Source organism: Lathyrus oleraceus, chromosome 3 (genome assembly GCF_024323335.1).
Source record: "Lathyrus oleraceus cultivar Zhongwan6 chromosome 3, CAAS_Psat_ZW6_1.0, whole genome shotgun sequence".
Classification (NCBI taxonomy): domain Eukaryota; kingdom Viridiplantae; phylum Streptophyta; class Magnoliopsida; order Fabales; family Fabaceae; genus Lathyrus; species Lathyrus oleraceus.
This window is the reverse complement of record NC_066581.1, coordinates 278,456,841-278,471,154: the sequence shown is the minus strand read 5'-3', so window position 1 is coordinate 278,471,154 and position 14,314 is coordinate 278,456,841. Positions and strand designations below refer to the sequence as shown.

General features: G+C 35.2%; 1 pseudogene across 1 annotated transcript; it reads right to left on the bottom strand.

Annotated features, from left to right (window-relative positions):
* Window positions 1–10,811: 10,811 nt before the first annotated feature.
* On the bottom strand, window positions 10,812–13,435 carry LOC127127013 (provicilin-like; annotated as a pseudogene). Its single transcript, XR_007805189.1, has 6 exons — window positions 13,083–13,435; window positions 12,759–12,934; window positions 12,503–12,583; window positions 12,075–12,397; window positions 11,521–11,821; window positions 10,812–11,179 (listed from the first exon to the last, which is right to left on the bottom strand). The product of XR_007805189.1 is annotated as a provicilin-like (transcript).
* Between the last annotated feature and the right edge of the window lie 879 nt (window positions 13,436–14,314).

Sequence of the window (14,314 nt, the reverse complement as noted above, 5' to 3'; positions counted from 1 at the left end):
TGTTCAGTCAACCAGAAACCCTAGAAAGTCAACTGTGGTCAACTGTGGTCAACTGTGCCTGATTTTATGGATCGGAAGGTGGGAAATGGTTTGAAAGACCTCATTCATGTCCATATGAGTCTCCTTTGACATGACAAAGACCAAGGTTGAAGGAATTGAGCTCAGGCAGATAGTTTCCCAAAATGGCAAGTGGACCTGTAACCTCAGCTGCCCAAAATGGAAAGTTTTTCTCCTCAAAATAATTTCATCATACAAGCTTCAAATGGAATTTGTCCAACATGAAAGTTGAAGATCTTGATCTCACCTTTCCAAAAAGTCCAAGAACTCAAAAATCCAATGTGTGGTTTGCAAAATATGGCTCAGTGAATTTCAGAAAAGACCCGTAATCAGGAGGCCATAACTACCACATGGATTGTCCAAATTGCAAGTTCTTTATATGCACAAACTCCATTTGACAGGTACTTCAAGGGTGCATCATTGGATTTCTCCAAAAATGGCCAAGGCAAAAAGTCACTTTTCAACTGGACAGCTGAATTGGACCAGGGGCAAAATTGTCCAAATGTCAAAATATTTGGAATTTTGAGATGGGACTTTTTGTAACACCTCAGGAATGGCATTTGGAATGTGTTTGAATCCTCATTTCATGGCTAGGCCTCATAATTTGAGTTTTGGCTTGAAGAATGAAAGTGCATAAATTGGACATTTTCCATCACATGGTGAAATTCAAGAATACTTATCCAATTGAAATGAAACTTGTTTCTACACATTGCATATGGTATTTTGGACTTGTTGGAACCAAAGTTGAGCTGCTATTTGGACTGATTTGAAGGAAGGGCATTTTTGGCCATTTTGAAGGAAAATGCATTTTTGCTTACAATGCCAATTTGCTAATTACTTTGGTTAATCATGATTAGAGCTACCATATAAAAGCTTAATCTCTGCATAAACATAACAGAATTCTCATTCACCAAATTTTCAGATCAAAATCACAAATCTTCTCCAAGAATCTTCAAGAACTCACAAGAGCCAAAATCCAAAAATCTCCACAAAACCTTGATCAATTTGCATTCTTCTTTTTGCATCGATCTCCAATTGTCTATTACTTCATCTGTTTGCAGCTGGTAGCATCCATAGCCGTGCCAAAATCCACTGTCCAAAGGAGCTTCATCAATGGTGATTGAAGATTGCTCGTGATAGAGAGAGATTCGAGCCAAACCGCGAGCTGCATCCACTTCACCATTCATCCTTCTACTGCTGTTTCCTCAATTCGCGCGCTAACTCTCCCCAAATCACCACGGCCATAGCAGGTTTACTCGAATTTCGACCTCAAGCTTTCGTGCAATTATTGTGTGCGTGTCGTCGTGCTTATCACGTAGATTATCATGCTGGTTTCGGAATTGTAAATGGTTGATTGTGTGCTGAGAAATCTTAACTCGAAGTTTAGATCTAAAACCCTAAGTTCAACGATTCTTGAGATTTAGGAAGTTTTAGGTTAATTAGAGTTGAGATTCATGATCTACACGTTTGTACGGTTCCAACGACTATAAGTTTGTTAGTTTTGGATAGGTTTCGTGGATTTGATGTTCTTGAGCCTTGTTCATGTTTCTGGAAAATATTCATGTTGAAGATGATGAAATAGACGCGTTTGATCTGAAATGCAATTTGAAAATTCAAATTGGGCGTTTACCGCCCCCGCCCCAATAATTACGTTATTGCCATTCTGATTTAAATTAATTAATTTCAATAAAAATCTAAAAAATGTTAAATAATCCCTAGCATGTTCGAAAAATCATATAAAATCATGGAAAAATCACAAAAATGCAAAAATAATTTTGTTGACTTTGGCATTGACTGTAGATGATTTTTGACCTATTGGTCAAAGTTGTGCTTGGAATATTTTGCATTTGACCTAGGGTTTCTTCCACATGTGCATAATTTGATACCTTTGAATGATTTGATCATGAAATCCTCATATTGTATGATAAATGGCTGAAAATTTTTGTGTTGAATCTTGATTGGCTGAGGATTTTTTCCATGTAAATTTTATGCATTTTTGATACCTGGTCATTGAGTTACAAATTTTGAACTTAGGTGTGACAATTTGTGTCACACCTCATGATGACAACTTGTTGGATTTTTTAGCATGACCTATACTTGTTAGAATTGATTGAAATTTGGTATGGATGCTCATTAACATGTTAGGATCCTTTGTGAATTTTTGTGGAATTGTTCATTGTGTTTTCTAATTGATCATGATTTTTCATTTCTGATGGTTGAATTTGCAAGCTCATATGATACATGTTGGTAGATTGATTGAGAAATGCTCATATGGTATTGTGTGATCATGAAATTTGATATGCCTGTAGTAGACACATATTAGGACCTCCCTATTTTGGTCTCATCCATTTCTTTATTGTTTTCATTAAGATATGGATTTTTGAAGTGGAAGCATGTGTTGAGGTTGTGATTTGGAGCTTATAATTGTGCCTGTTTTTGTTGATTTTCATTGACATGGTTCCATTTGCCCAATTAAGCTGAAATTTGGTGTGCCATACCTTGATTATCCCCTGTTTAGGCGTAATTTATTTGAGAATTTTTGGGATTGTGTTGATGTGGATTTGAATGCAATAATTCTGTTTGTAGGCTTAGGGCTTCCTTTGAACTAGTTTGCCTTATTTTGTGCATAGAATGAGCATGATGAATGATATGACCATGAAATTTAGTAGAATAGTTCCTGACATGTATAGCTTTCATTTGGCTTTGGTCCCACTAATTTCCCATGTAATGTCACTGTTTACCATTTGATTGAAGTTAGTGTACATTTTGTGACTTCATTTGGTTGTGTTTTTGCATGCTTAGACATGTTGAATTAATTCCCATAGTTCCACTAGTCCAAATGGCTTAAAATTGACATGTAGCTTGTTGAATGTCCCCTGTTTAGGATATAATTTTTGTGGAATTTTCCATGCTGTTTTGATATTTTTTGTGATGTGATCTTGCTGATTGTTCATATGTGATTTACATTTGCTCCCTTTGCCTTACATGTTGCATAAAATGAGATAGGTGCATAGTTTGGATATGGGACCAATTGGGATCCCTTTGTTATTGAAATAGCTTGACTTTGATCATGAATTGGTTGCTGTTTTAGGATTTTTCCATCTTTTTGACCCTAGGCTAGTCCTAGTGGTCATGTTACTTACATTTGAAGTTGATTGTGCCTTTTCAGGTTAAGAGGTTAAGGCTTAAGGATATTGTTTCACATTTGGGATATTTTGCTTGATACTTGTAAACTAATGTGGCTGTTTTGTAGGATGTTGGTCCACATGGACTTGTGCTATGCACATCATTGGGATTATTGATTGATTCTTTGTATTGTTGTTTGATTATGAATGGGATACTGATTCTGTTTGACTGTTTCCAGGTACCCTTAGTTGCTCAGTTCTCTTAAGAACTTGCATTGCTTTGCTTATAAGCAATTGGCATTGAGGTATAGAACTTTCTTCTTCATGTAGTCTGGAGACCCGGCTGTTACCGGGCCGGGCACATTGTCTGAAGTCCTCCTTAAGAGGCAATGCTTGTGTATGTTTATATTTGTCCTAAGCAGGGAAAGTCCTCATTTGAGGCAATTGGTGGAAGGTAGGGATAAGCAATCTATCCCCCACTATTCTGTGAGTCTTCTCCTTGCTCCCATTACATGGTTGTAGCATTGAGATCCAAGCCCAAGATCTTGTACATTGTACAGTCGAGTCTATGTCCTGAGCGTAGAAGGGTCCCCCCATTCTGGACCCACGCTCCCTTGTCTGATGCTCTCTCTGACTTGAGATTGAAGCAATGAGGCACACCCCTCATCACCTTTCATCTGGCTTCACCTTGGCCCCTCAATGGCAAGGTTAAGAGCTAACCTGACCCCGATACAGAGGCTTGTTTGTTGAGGTTGATATGACCCCTCGACTAAAGCCTAGCCCTGATGTTTGAGCCCCTTGTTGGTGTGTTTATTTCATGCTGTATATGTTTGTGTGGTGTGATTGTATCCCCTAGGTTTGCTAGACTCCGCGTAGTCTCGTTTGCATGACAATTAAGGTAGCACGGTTCCTTCGTATAGGACTTCCTTTCTTGCTTGAGCTTTCCTAAAACACAAACAAACATTATCCCCTCTTAAGGATACGTCAACTCCTTCTACTACAGGTGAGTAAGTCTCCAAAGGTCGAGCATCCGGTAGATTGCGTAGTGACGTCGTCCACTTAAAAAACACAAACCAACAGGAATAGTTTAGCCGAACTACGGCAACTCTGATTCTCATGTCCAGATGAGATACGTAGGCACGAGATGCGATGTCTTGTCGAGTTTGACTAACAACTAACACTAATCCTTGTTTGCTTTCGCCCTCGTTGCGATTCTTTTCTCTCGCCCTCGTTGCGATTGAGACCTTCCCTTTCTCTTGCCCTGGTTGCAATCGAGACCCTTCTTCTTGTTGTGTGCTTGGAAGCTGATGTAAGTCCATCGAGTGGCATTCGGGTTCCAGTGTTAGCGTGATTTTGGTTCGGATGCTGATGTAAGCCCAGTGATTGGCATTCAGGCTCCACGTTTGCCTCCGTGTGTGTGTTTTGGTTCGGATGCTGATGTAAGCCCAGTGATTGGCATTCAGGCTCCATGTTAGCCTTCTTGTGTGTGTTTTGGTTCGGATGCTGATGTAAGTCCAGTAATTGGCATTCAGGCTCCACGTTTGCCTTTGCCTGCGTTTGTTTGTGTGCGTGTTAGCCGAGCTACGAATGCTCTGATTCTCCTTCGTCCAAAGGAGATACGTATGCATAGGATGCGACGTCCTAGCGAGCATGTGTCGTTTCCCCAGTCCGAACTACTTGGACTCTGATGTCTATGCTTGATAGACTAAGTAGGCCCAGGATGCGATATCCTGCCGAGTCAGTTTCAGTCTGTTTTCTTGTGTCTCTTTCAGCCAGTGTGTGTGTGTTTGAGCAGTGATTTTAGCAACCATTTCCCTTCCTATTGTGCGTGGATCCCGTCGAGTACGACGGATGCGTAGGGGTGCTAATACCTTCCCTTCGCATAACCGACTCCCGATCCCATTCTCTTTGGTCGCGAGACCACGTCTTTTCCAGGTTTACTCTGAGCGTTTCCTTTCCCTCTTTTGGGATAAATAACGCACGGTGGCGGCTCTGTTGTTCTTATTTTCCCGCCGGTTTTTCGCGTAATGCGACACACAGGAACCAGAGTGAGAAGCCCGAATTAGAACCCCTGTTATGCAATATGACATGAGTATGATGTTAATGCATATGATGTACATGAAATGATCATTTCTCAGGCATTCAAAGAGCCTGATTCATCTTCAGAAGATAGCAATCTGCAGCAACGACACAGTATACAAGAGCAATGAGTACCGAGTGAAACCAACAATTTCATCTGTAAATGAGCACCCGGATCCATCAGTGAACAGACTCTGGAATGTACCCGAGAAATGATATGCATGCAAAGATTAGCTTTTCTCTTTTTTTTTCTTTTTTCAATTTTTTTATTGCATTTCTTTTGAAAAATAAACATGCTATGGTGCACATGATGCGGACACGACTGGCAAGCTGTGCATCTCTGAACACAGGATCGAAGCTTCGGCTCGAAATCTGAACAACAATTCTCTGAAACCCAAAGTCAACTGGTCAACTGTAATCTGAACCCAATCTGAGAAACTGAGTCACCAACAGGAACATACCGAGTCACCATCTGTACCTGTTAAAATGATCATTCCCTCCCCACTCACGGGTGTCATCTAGGCCAGGGTAAGGTTGAGAGAAACGCAAGATAAACAACCCTTTCAAGAATATCATCCTGTGCACACCAGATGTATGCACCGATAATACCCCATCAGAGTCTGAACTGCTCGTGATATCGATGTTCCGCTAAGTGGCGTACACCACCCGCTTCCCATGAATCACTCTATTCCTAGGTTTCCTAGATCGCACTCATAGCTTGGGTATTGGGCCTTTTACCTCAAGTAACTCCCACCCCAAACAGAGAAACACAGCCAGCACATCAGATGAAAATGAATGAATGCAAACATTAATGCACACATTGAATGCAAATAGTAAATGAAACGAATGCAATAAATAACAGCAGATAGCAACCAAAGCCCTAACCTAGAGAGCGCTAGGAGAGACTCGCTCGGGGAAGATGGACCAGCACAGGTCAACTTCGCTTTGTCCCCAGCAGAGTCGCCAGCTGTCGCATTACGCGAAAAACCGGCGGGAAAACAAGAACAACAGAGCCGCCACCGTGCGTTATTTATCCCAAAAGAGGGAAAGGAAACGCTCAGAGTAAACCTGGAAAAAGCATGGTCTCGCGACCAAAGAGAATGGGATCGGGAGTCGGTTATGCGAAGGGAAGGTATTAGCACCCCTACGCATCCGTTGTACTCGACGAGATCCACGCACAATAGGAAGGAAAAATGGTTGCTAAAACACTGCTCAAATAAACAAACACTGGCTGAGAGAGACACAAGAAAACAAACAAGACTGAACTCGGCAGGATATCGCATCCTGGGCCTACTTAGTCTATCAGGCATAACTTACACTATTATGCCTAAAAAAAAGTAGACAAAATTTGGAAACTAACAAAAAAAATCCCACCTAATTTGGACTAATATTGAATTTTATATGAATTTTTAAAGATTTGTTAATTTATTGTAATATTTATTTAATGTTATACGAATTAGTTAAGCTGCAATGGCGTTTTAGTAAATATTTCCAGCCAAGCCTAAAACGCACTGTAGCGTTTTATTTGTTGTCAGCGCGTGATTGGTGGGAATAGGTGGGAAACAAGAATTTTGAAAATGCCATGCGCAGGATGGATCTAACGAAGCTTTTTCCAGATTTTCTTCACGTTCATCGCCTGTATTAGTGTTCTTCCATGCCAGCTACGGTTACGAACCTTTTTTCACGAAAATTAACGAGTGATATACGGATCTCTTCGTCTTTCAGTGTAGATTAACAATATGCAAACGAAATTTCCTAAAGATTATCACACGCGAAGATTCGATCGAAAGAAGTTTCGTCATGCAAACTTTGAATCAAGATATCTCTCTCAAATCTTAATGGATTTTGATTCTACAACTTGCAATGCATTCTACAATCAAAGATCTACAATATCTACATCATAATTTTGAAAATCGTTAGAGTCGAATTCCAACCTTAGTTCGAGTGCAGTTCCGGATTTGTGCTTGTTTTGCTTCAATTCACGAAAACAGGTGAAGTATGTTGATTAGGAAGATGATTGGTACAGCTTTGGTAGCTCAACAATACTCCAAGCGCTCGAATTCTTGATTTGCCATTGATGAACGATTTTGGACAGTTGGAGTTTTTGATGGTTTTGAGCTCCAATTGATGCAAACAGCTCTTGATTAACACCTGCAAATGAGAACTACACCAAGAAATTGCACGAAATTTGATGAATTATTGATGAATTTGAGAAAAAAAGTTTATGAACAATGGAGAAAAAGTGAGAGAATTGAGAGAGTTTTTTGTGATTTTCTGTTTGGATCTTGAAAAATGATTAGTGGTTCATGATTACAGTTACAATTAGCCTTATATACCAATCCATTAATCCAAAATTAATCATGATTAAGCATAATAGAAAGATTAGTGTAATATGCATTTTCACCACTTTTGGTCCAATATGCCCTTGGTTAATGCAGCTGGTTTTTCTCTCCAAACTTGGTTCCAACAGGTCACAAATGACATTTAGAAAGTGTTGCAAAAAGTCCCATCTCAAAGTTCCTAATATTTCTCAAATTGGACCATTTTGCCCTTGGATTTTAATTAGTGCACTTGAAAATTGACCTTTTTGTGTGAATGCTTTTGGCAAAATGTGGTGATGGATTATGAAAGTACACATCAAATGTGATTTGCTCAAAGAAAAACCATCCAATTTGGACACTCCACGTGAAAGTTATGGCACTTTGATTTCGGGCATTCTTGGAAAATGACTGGACCATATCTTGCTAACCACACATGGGAATTTCAAGTTCTTGGACTTTTTGGAATGGTGAGATCAAGATCTTCAACTTTCATGTTGGACAAAATTCCATTTGAAGCTTGTATGATGAAGTATTTTTGAGGAGAAAAACTTTCCATTTTGGGCAGCTGAAATTACAGGTCACCTGCCATTTTAGGAAACTTCTTGTCTGACCTCCAAATCTTCAACCTTGGTCTTTGATATGTCAAATGATACTTGTATGGACATGAATGAGGCCTTTCAAACCATCTCACACCTTCCAATCCATAAAATCAGGCACTGTTGACCACAGTTGACTTTCTATGGTTCCAGCTGACTGAACAATGACTGATGACTTCTGAGCATCCAATCTTTGGCCAAACCACTTCAAAATGATCCTTGGACCATATGAGCCTGATAAATCCTCCCTAGGGCTTTATTCCAATGAAAATAGCACATGCTTGCTTGTTTGACTGATTCTCCTGACCAGTGGGACCTAATTTGTCAGCTGAGCTTGCACTTGGGCAAATGGACAATGCAATGTTATGCAGTGGACATTGTTAATGCTATGACCTAATATGAAATGAATGTACAAAATGGTAGGGTGCAAATTTGAGGTGCTACAGACATTTTTCACTATTTTGTTGTTTGACATATTTTTAATACTTGGTGATAAATATTTAAAAATGATTAAAGTTTCAATATATTTTTTTCTTCGTAAATTTAATTGTAACTATAAACTTTAAAAATACATTAAAGTGACAATTATGATATTTTTGACAAATTTTATCAATAAAAAATGCTGATAAAACTTATACCATCGAAAAAAATTAGTGTTAAAAGATGTCCATAAAAAGTATACCGATAACTTGGTTCCCACAATTTCTATTCCAACAGTAAACAAGGTAAAACACTAGAGTTTTGTCAAACGCATAAAAAATAATCACTATAGGCCATTGTTATCGTAATTATTTTTGTTGGAATATGAAATTAAAATGAATAGAGAAATACAATCGTAGAAATATGGTTCTTGATCTATACTCACGATTAATAATCTTTTACCTAAAATTATTTTCTACCAGAATTATAATACTAACACTTACACAATGAAGAGTTGAATAAATAATCTATTATGTAGAAAGTTTTCTAAAACAACACTCTAATATTTTTCACTTGTAGTTTTTTTTTATATATATACTATGCAAAACATTGGGGTGAAGTTTAATGATGAAAATAAGTTTGCACTATTGAAGGTCTTATTTTCCATATATTTTAAACCTTTAAATGTCCCCTTTATTTATTTATGGTAAGGAAGACTCTATTACATTGGAGGAGGTTCAATTTGCTATAAGAACCAAAGAGATAACCAATATGAAAGTTTTGAAAGGTTGACAATAGTGGCACAGTCTTAAGTGTTTTAAGAGGAGTGAGTGAAAGTAGAGGATCCTTAAGGTATATGTCATCTATTAAAGTGATCCATGGTAAGCGTAAAAGTTTCTAATTGAACTTATTGGACTGATCCCCTAAGAAGATGACATAATCTTTACATCACTTGTCAGGATGTGTTGGTATGATACGCCAATTTTCTCACATGCTTCTTTTCTTTTTAATTTTGTTTATGAGGTATTGTACTTGTAAGAAACAATTGATATCAAATTAAGAGTGATTTAAAGACAATGTAAAAAAATGGAGCACTAGTCAAAATTAGGCTAAAATAGTCTGTTGGTCCCTGTAAGTTAGCGAATTTTTGGTTTTGACCCCTGTAATTTATTTATTTTTGTCTGTGTCCCTATACCTCACTTTTTGTGTTGGTTTTATTCCCTAAAGTCAAAATCCGCAGGTTTCCTGCGGATTTTATATTTAGGGACTAAAACCAACACAAAAGTGAGATATAGGGACTCATTTAAAAATAAATAAATTATAGGGACCAAAATCAAAAACTCACTAACTTACAGGGAGCAAAAGACTTTTTAAATCTCAAAATTATTTATTAATTAATTTTTATGCGTAAAATAGTTGATTATTCGTATACATTTATCATTAAAATATTACTATAGAATGAGATTTACGCATGCTTCTTCTAAGCATACATTATCTTTAAAAATTAGAGAGTTTCATAAAATTAACAAATTACTTTAAATTATGTAAATATATTAAACATTTGCGGGTATTTTTAAAATACTGACATGCGAACATTTTTATTTCGATAATCACACGATCAAATGTACTTTAATTAAATTTATTGACATCATCTGAGCAGGTGACATAATCTTTATAATACTGATCAGGATGTGTTGGTATGATATGGAAATTTTCTCACATGCTTCTTTTCTTTCTAATTTTATATATGAGGGATTTGTACTTGTAAGAAACAATAGATATCTAATTAAGATTATGTTTTAAAGACAACGTGAAAAAATGGAACACTGGTCAAAATTATTTATCAATTGATTTTTATGCGTAAAATAATTGGTTATTCATGTACATTTATCTTTAATTTATTACTATAGAATTAGATTTACGCGTGCAACTTCTAAGCATAAATTCTATTTAAAAATTAGAGAGTTTATAAAAATTAGCAAATTATTTAACATAGTGAAAAAAAATATAAAATTTTGAAGGAGTTTTTAAAACACTCACATGCCAACATTTTTATTTCGACTATCAAATTAATTATGATAAAACAGATATAATTAAATATATAATCCATCGTTTATGTATGATTAAATCATCTATAGTAAGTAGCATAGAGGGGTAGTAACATAGAGGAGTAGTATATATTCCATAAGAAAAGCATAGTAGGTTAGGCGAGATACAAAACTTATTCTTGGTTTATTTATCCGCGGGATACAAAACTTATTCTTGGTTTATTTATTCATAGTAGAAAAGTGAAACTCGAGTTATAGTTACAAGAGAATGACATTTCATCCTTTGCTCACTATGAGCTATAACTCTTTATAGCATACATGCATAGTATTTTATAACTTATTAAAAGCATCCAGAATTGAAGATAGATGATCCCTTATTTGATGGTTTCTTTACTCTCTTTGCAGAGGCTGAGCATTTGCAAAATAAGATTGTTTTTGATTCTTTAGGAGCCTATCAACCTCATGAGAAGATCCAGGAAATGCAAGCTCTTTAACTGGTCTTTCTACTTGACTTATGACATTGTCTTCCTCACCTTCAAATTTGCAATCACCCAAAAAATTATTACTTAATTAATTTATTTCCTCATTTATTCAAATAGAAGAAAACATATTACCACACACATAAAAAAAAATAAAAAAAAATTAATATATTCTACATCTAGTTTATTTCAATTATGGTTTTGGTTCCATATATTCCTCCTAATTTATCACTTTTTAGAAAAAATATATGTGTTCCTATGTCCGTTTTTTAGTTTAAATATTATATTAATTTTTTTATCAATGAATAAAAATATTATATAAAATGAAAGCGGCGATCAAGTGTAAGAACACGATTACAATTTTTACAAAGAGGCTAAATAAGAATATAATATACCTGCAAGGAAGTTTCTCTCGTTGTTCTCGGCATTGATACCAAATCCAATCAGATTGAGATCTGAGGAGGCATTTATGGCAACGGGGTGACCTGCTGGAATCACAAAAACATCACCTGGAGACAACTTAGCTCTATACAGTTGCACTTGTTTGCTTGTCTCTTCTTCTTGTTCCTCTTCCTTGTCATTTTCTTTTCCCTGGTTCTCATTTCTTTGACCCACAAGTTCAAAATCTCCTTTTCCTTCGGTAACAGTTACTATCACAATTGCTCTTGAATTGTAGTTTGGCAACAATAAAGATCCCTAAAATTAAATTTGAATATTTTTTTAGCTGTAGCTCTCAATTCTCTAAATAGAACATGATATTAAATTTACAAATTTGTTGTCAATGAGATGTAAACTTAGTGATATGAGTTTCTTCTTATAATTTTAAAGAAACAAAATTCAAATCCCCTTAAATTATGTTAAAATGATTATAAGTATCTTTTTACTTAATAATAATATATAATTTATTGTCTAGTTTATTTGCATATGTTATAAAATAATTTTGTTATACCTCCTTAATATCCACAGAATTGACAAATATGTCCAAGTCTTGAAGTTGTTGATTTTTCTCTGGGGTGATCTCAAAGAATTTGCCAAACTTGTTAGAATAGATAGGATTGCGACTTCTCAAGTTGAATGGTCCAGATTCTGATGATACACTTTTTTGGAACTGGACTTTGCATTTTTGCTCAATTCCTCAATTTGTTCCCTTGATACTTTGACTATTACATTTTCTTCGTTGATCTCTTGTCTCCTATCCTTAAGACTTCTTCTGTGTTGTGGCTCTTGTTCCTGTTGTTCTAAAAGAACCTTTTCTATCTCCTCGTAATTGGTCTTTATATTTTGAACAGTATATAAAAGGACAAAGTGAATATTTACATAAAGAAACCAAACTAGTACATGAAAAACGAATAAAGGATGTGTGTGTTGCATGCTTACATTGAAAGCAGCCTCTAGAATATTCTTGCTGAATCCAGATAATAATGATGGTTGATTTTGAGTTCCAGATAATAAGAAAGACTGTTAAAAATTACAAATAAACAATGGTAAGAGTGGACAAACTTTACGATATAATGTGGGAAAATGGAGTCGCAACTGTTGTTGTGATACTATTGTAGATCCCTCTAAAATTATTTCATGTGGTTGCATGCAAATAATGTGTAATATGAGAAAAGGTAAGCTTCAACTTTATTACCTGCAATTGACCGGGTTTGTTTACTGGGATGGTGAGATCTAATACTCTAAGATCCTCGTTGTCATCTCGGTTAGCCAAATAAGCAATAGTGCCAGCAGGGAGTTTGATGGTATCACCACGTTCAAGATTGAAGGAGTTTCGATCGTTAGATTTCAACACTGTGAGAGTGGCTTTCCCTGTATATTGCAATTAAGATCATATTTTTATTTTCAACTTAATTTATCTTCACAAAAATCAAATTTATAAAGTAAGAAATATCATTATTTATAAAAAAAACTATTGATGATTAATTTGAAATCTATAAATTGATACGTAATACATTACCACTAAGGACTACAAGGATGAAGTCGGCATCGGTGTATTGTGGAAGAAAAAGGGTGCGAGGTTTGGACTTATATTCTAAAAGACGGTAATTTTGAAGATTTTCAAATATTTTGGAACGTTTGTCAAATTTTTGGAGAAGACGAATGTGACCGTTTTCGTTCTCATAAAGAGTTTGAAATCGGTTAGACTTAAAGATAAAGGGGTTCTCTTGATCGGATCTAGAAGAGACACAAACTGAGGCTAGGAAAGCAATTGCCAACAACATTAACGGTTTGATTGGAGTAGCAGCCATATTGATTTGGATTAATGTGTTACTCTGCTTACTATAGATGAAGAGATGATGGAGTACACTGAAATGAGTGAGTATTTATAACAAATGAATTAAAGCTATAAGATTACCATGCACCAGCATTTGGCCATAGTTTGCCATGCATGTTGACTAGTGTAGAAATGAACAAAATTGAGGTGGCTAATTAAAATGAAAAGAACCGTATATGGTAATGAACATGGGTGGTGGATTTTGTTTGTATTTTATGAACCTAGACATTCTTTTTGGCAAGATCATTTCTATATATAATTTGTCTTGAGCCATTTTTTTTATCGTGCCTCGTTTTATTCTTTTTCTTTTGTCTAAAATTGACACTATTAATTTTTTAAAAACCTGAAAATAATCTTATTTTAGTTGTAACTTTGAAAAGAATCTTTAGTAATTTTTAAAGTAATATTTGTTTTTGATTTTAATTAGAGAAACATAAAGACAGGCACTGTTTTGAATATAAATTAATTTTGATATCTAATAGATTATAAATAATTTAAATTTATCATTTCATTTTTAATTAATAGTAATAATAAATTAAAAGTTAAATTGCACTTTTAATCTCTTTATTTTATTTGATTTATAAAATTAACTCTCTTATTTTAAATTCAAACAAATTTGATCTTCATTCGTATTTTTGCACTAAAATTTAGTAACCTTATTAATTTTTAAATAACGTATCATTTGTAAAACATGAAAAATGGTCATATAGACACTTTTATAAAATTATAAGATAAAATAAAAATTACATGTCATTAAAAAAATTTCAGTGATTTTTTCGAAAAGAGGCCAAATTATTTGAATTTAAAATAGAAAAATTAATTTCATAAAAGAAATAAAATAAAGATTAAAATTTAAATCAAGCATAATTAAATCTAACAATATTTTAAAAAAATGCAATATAAGGATGTTAATA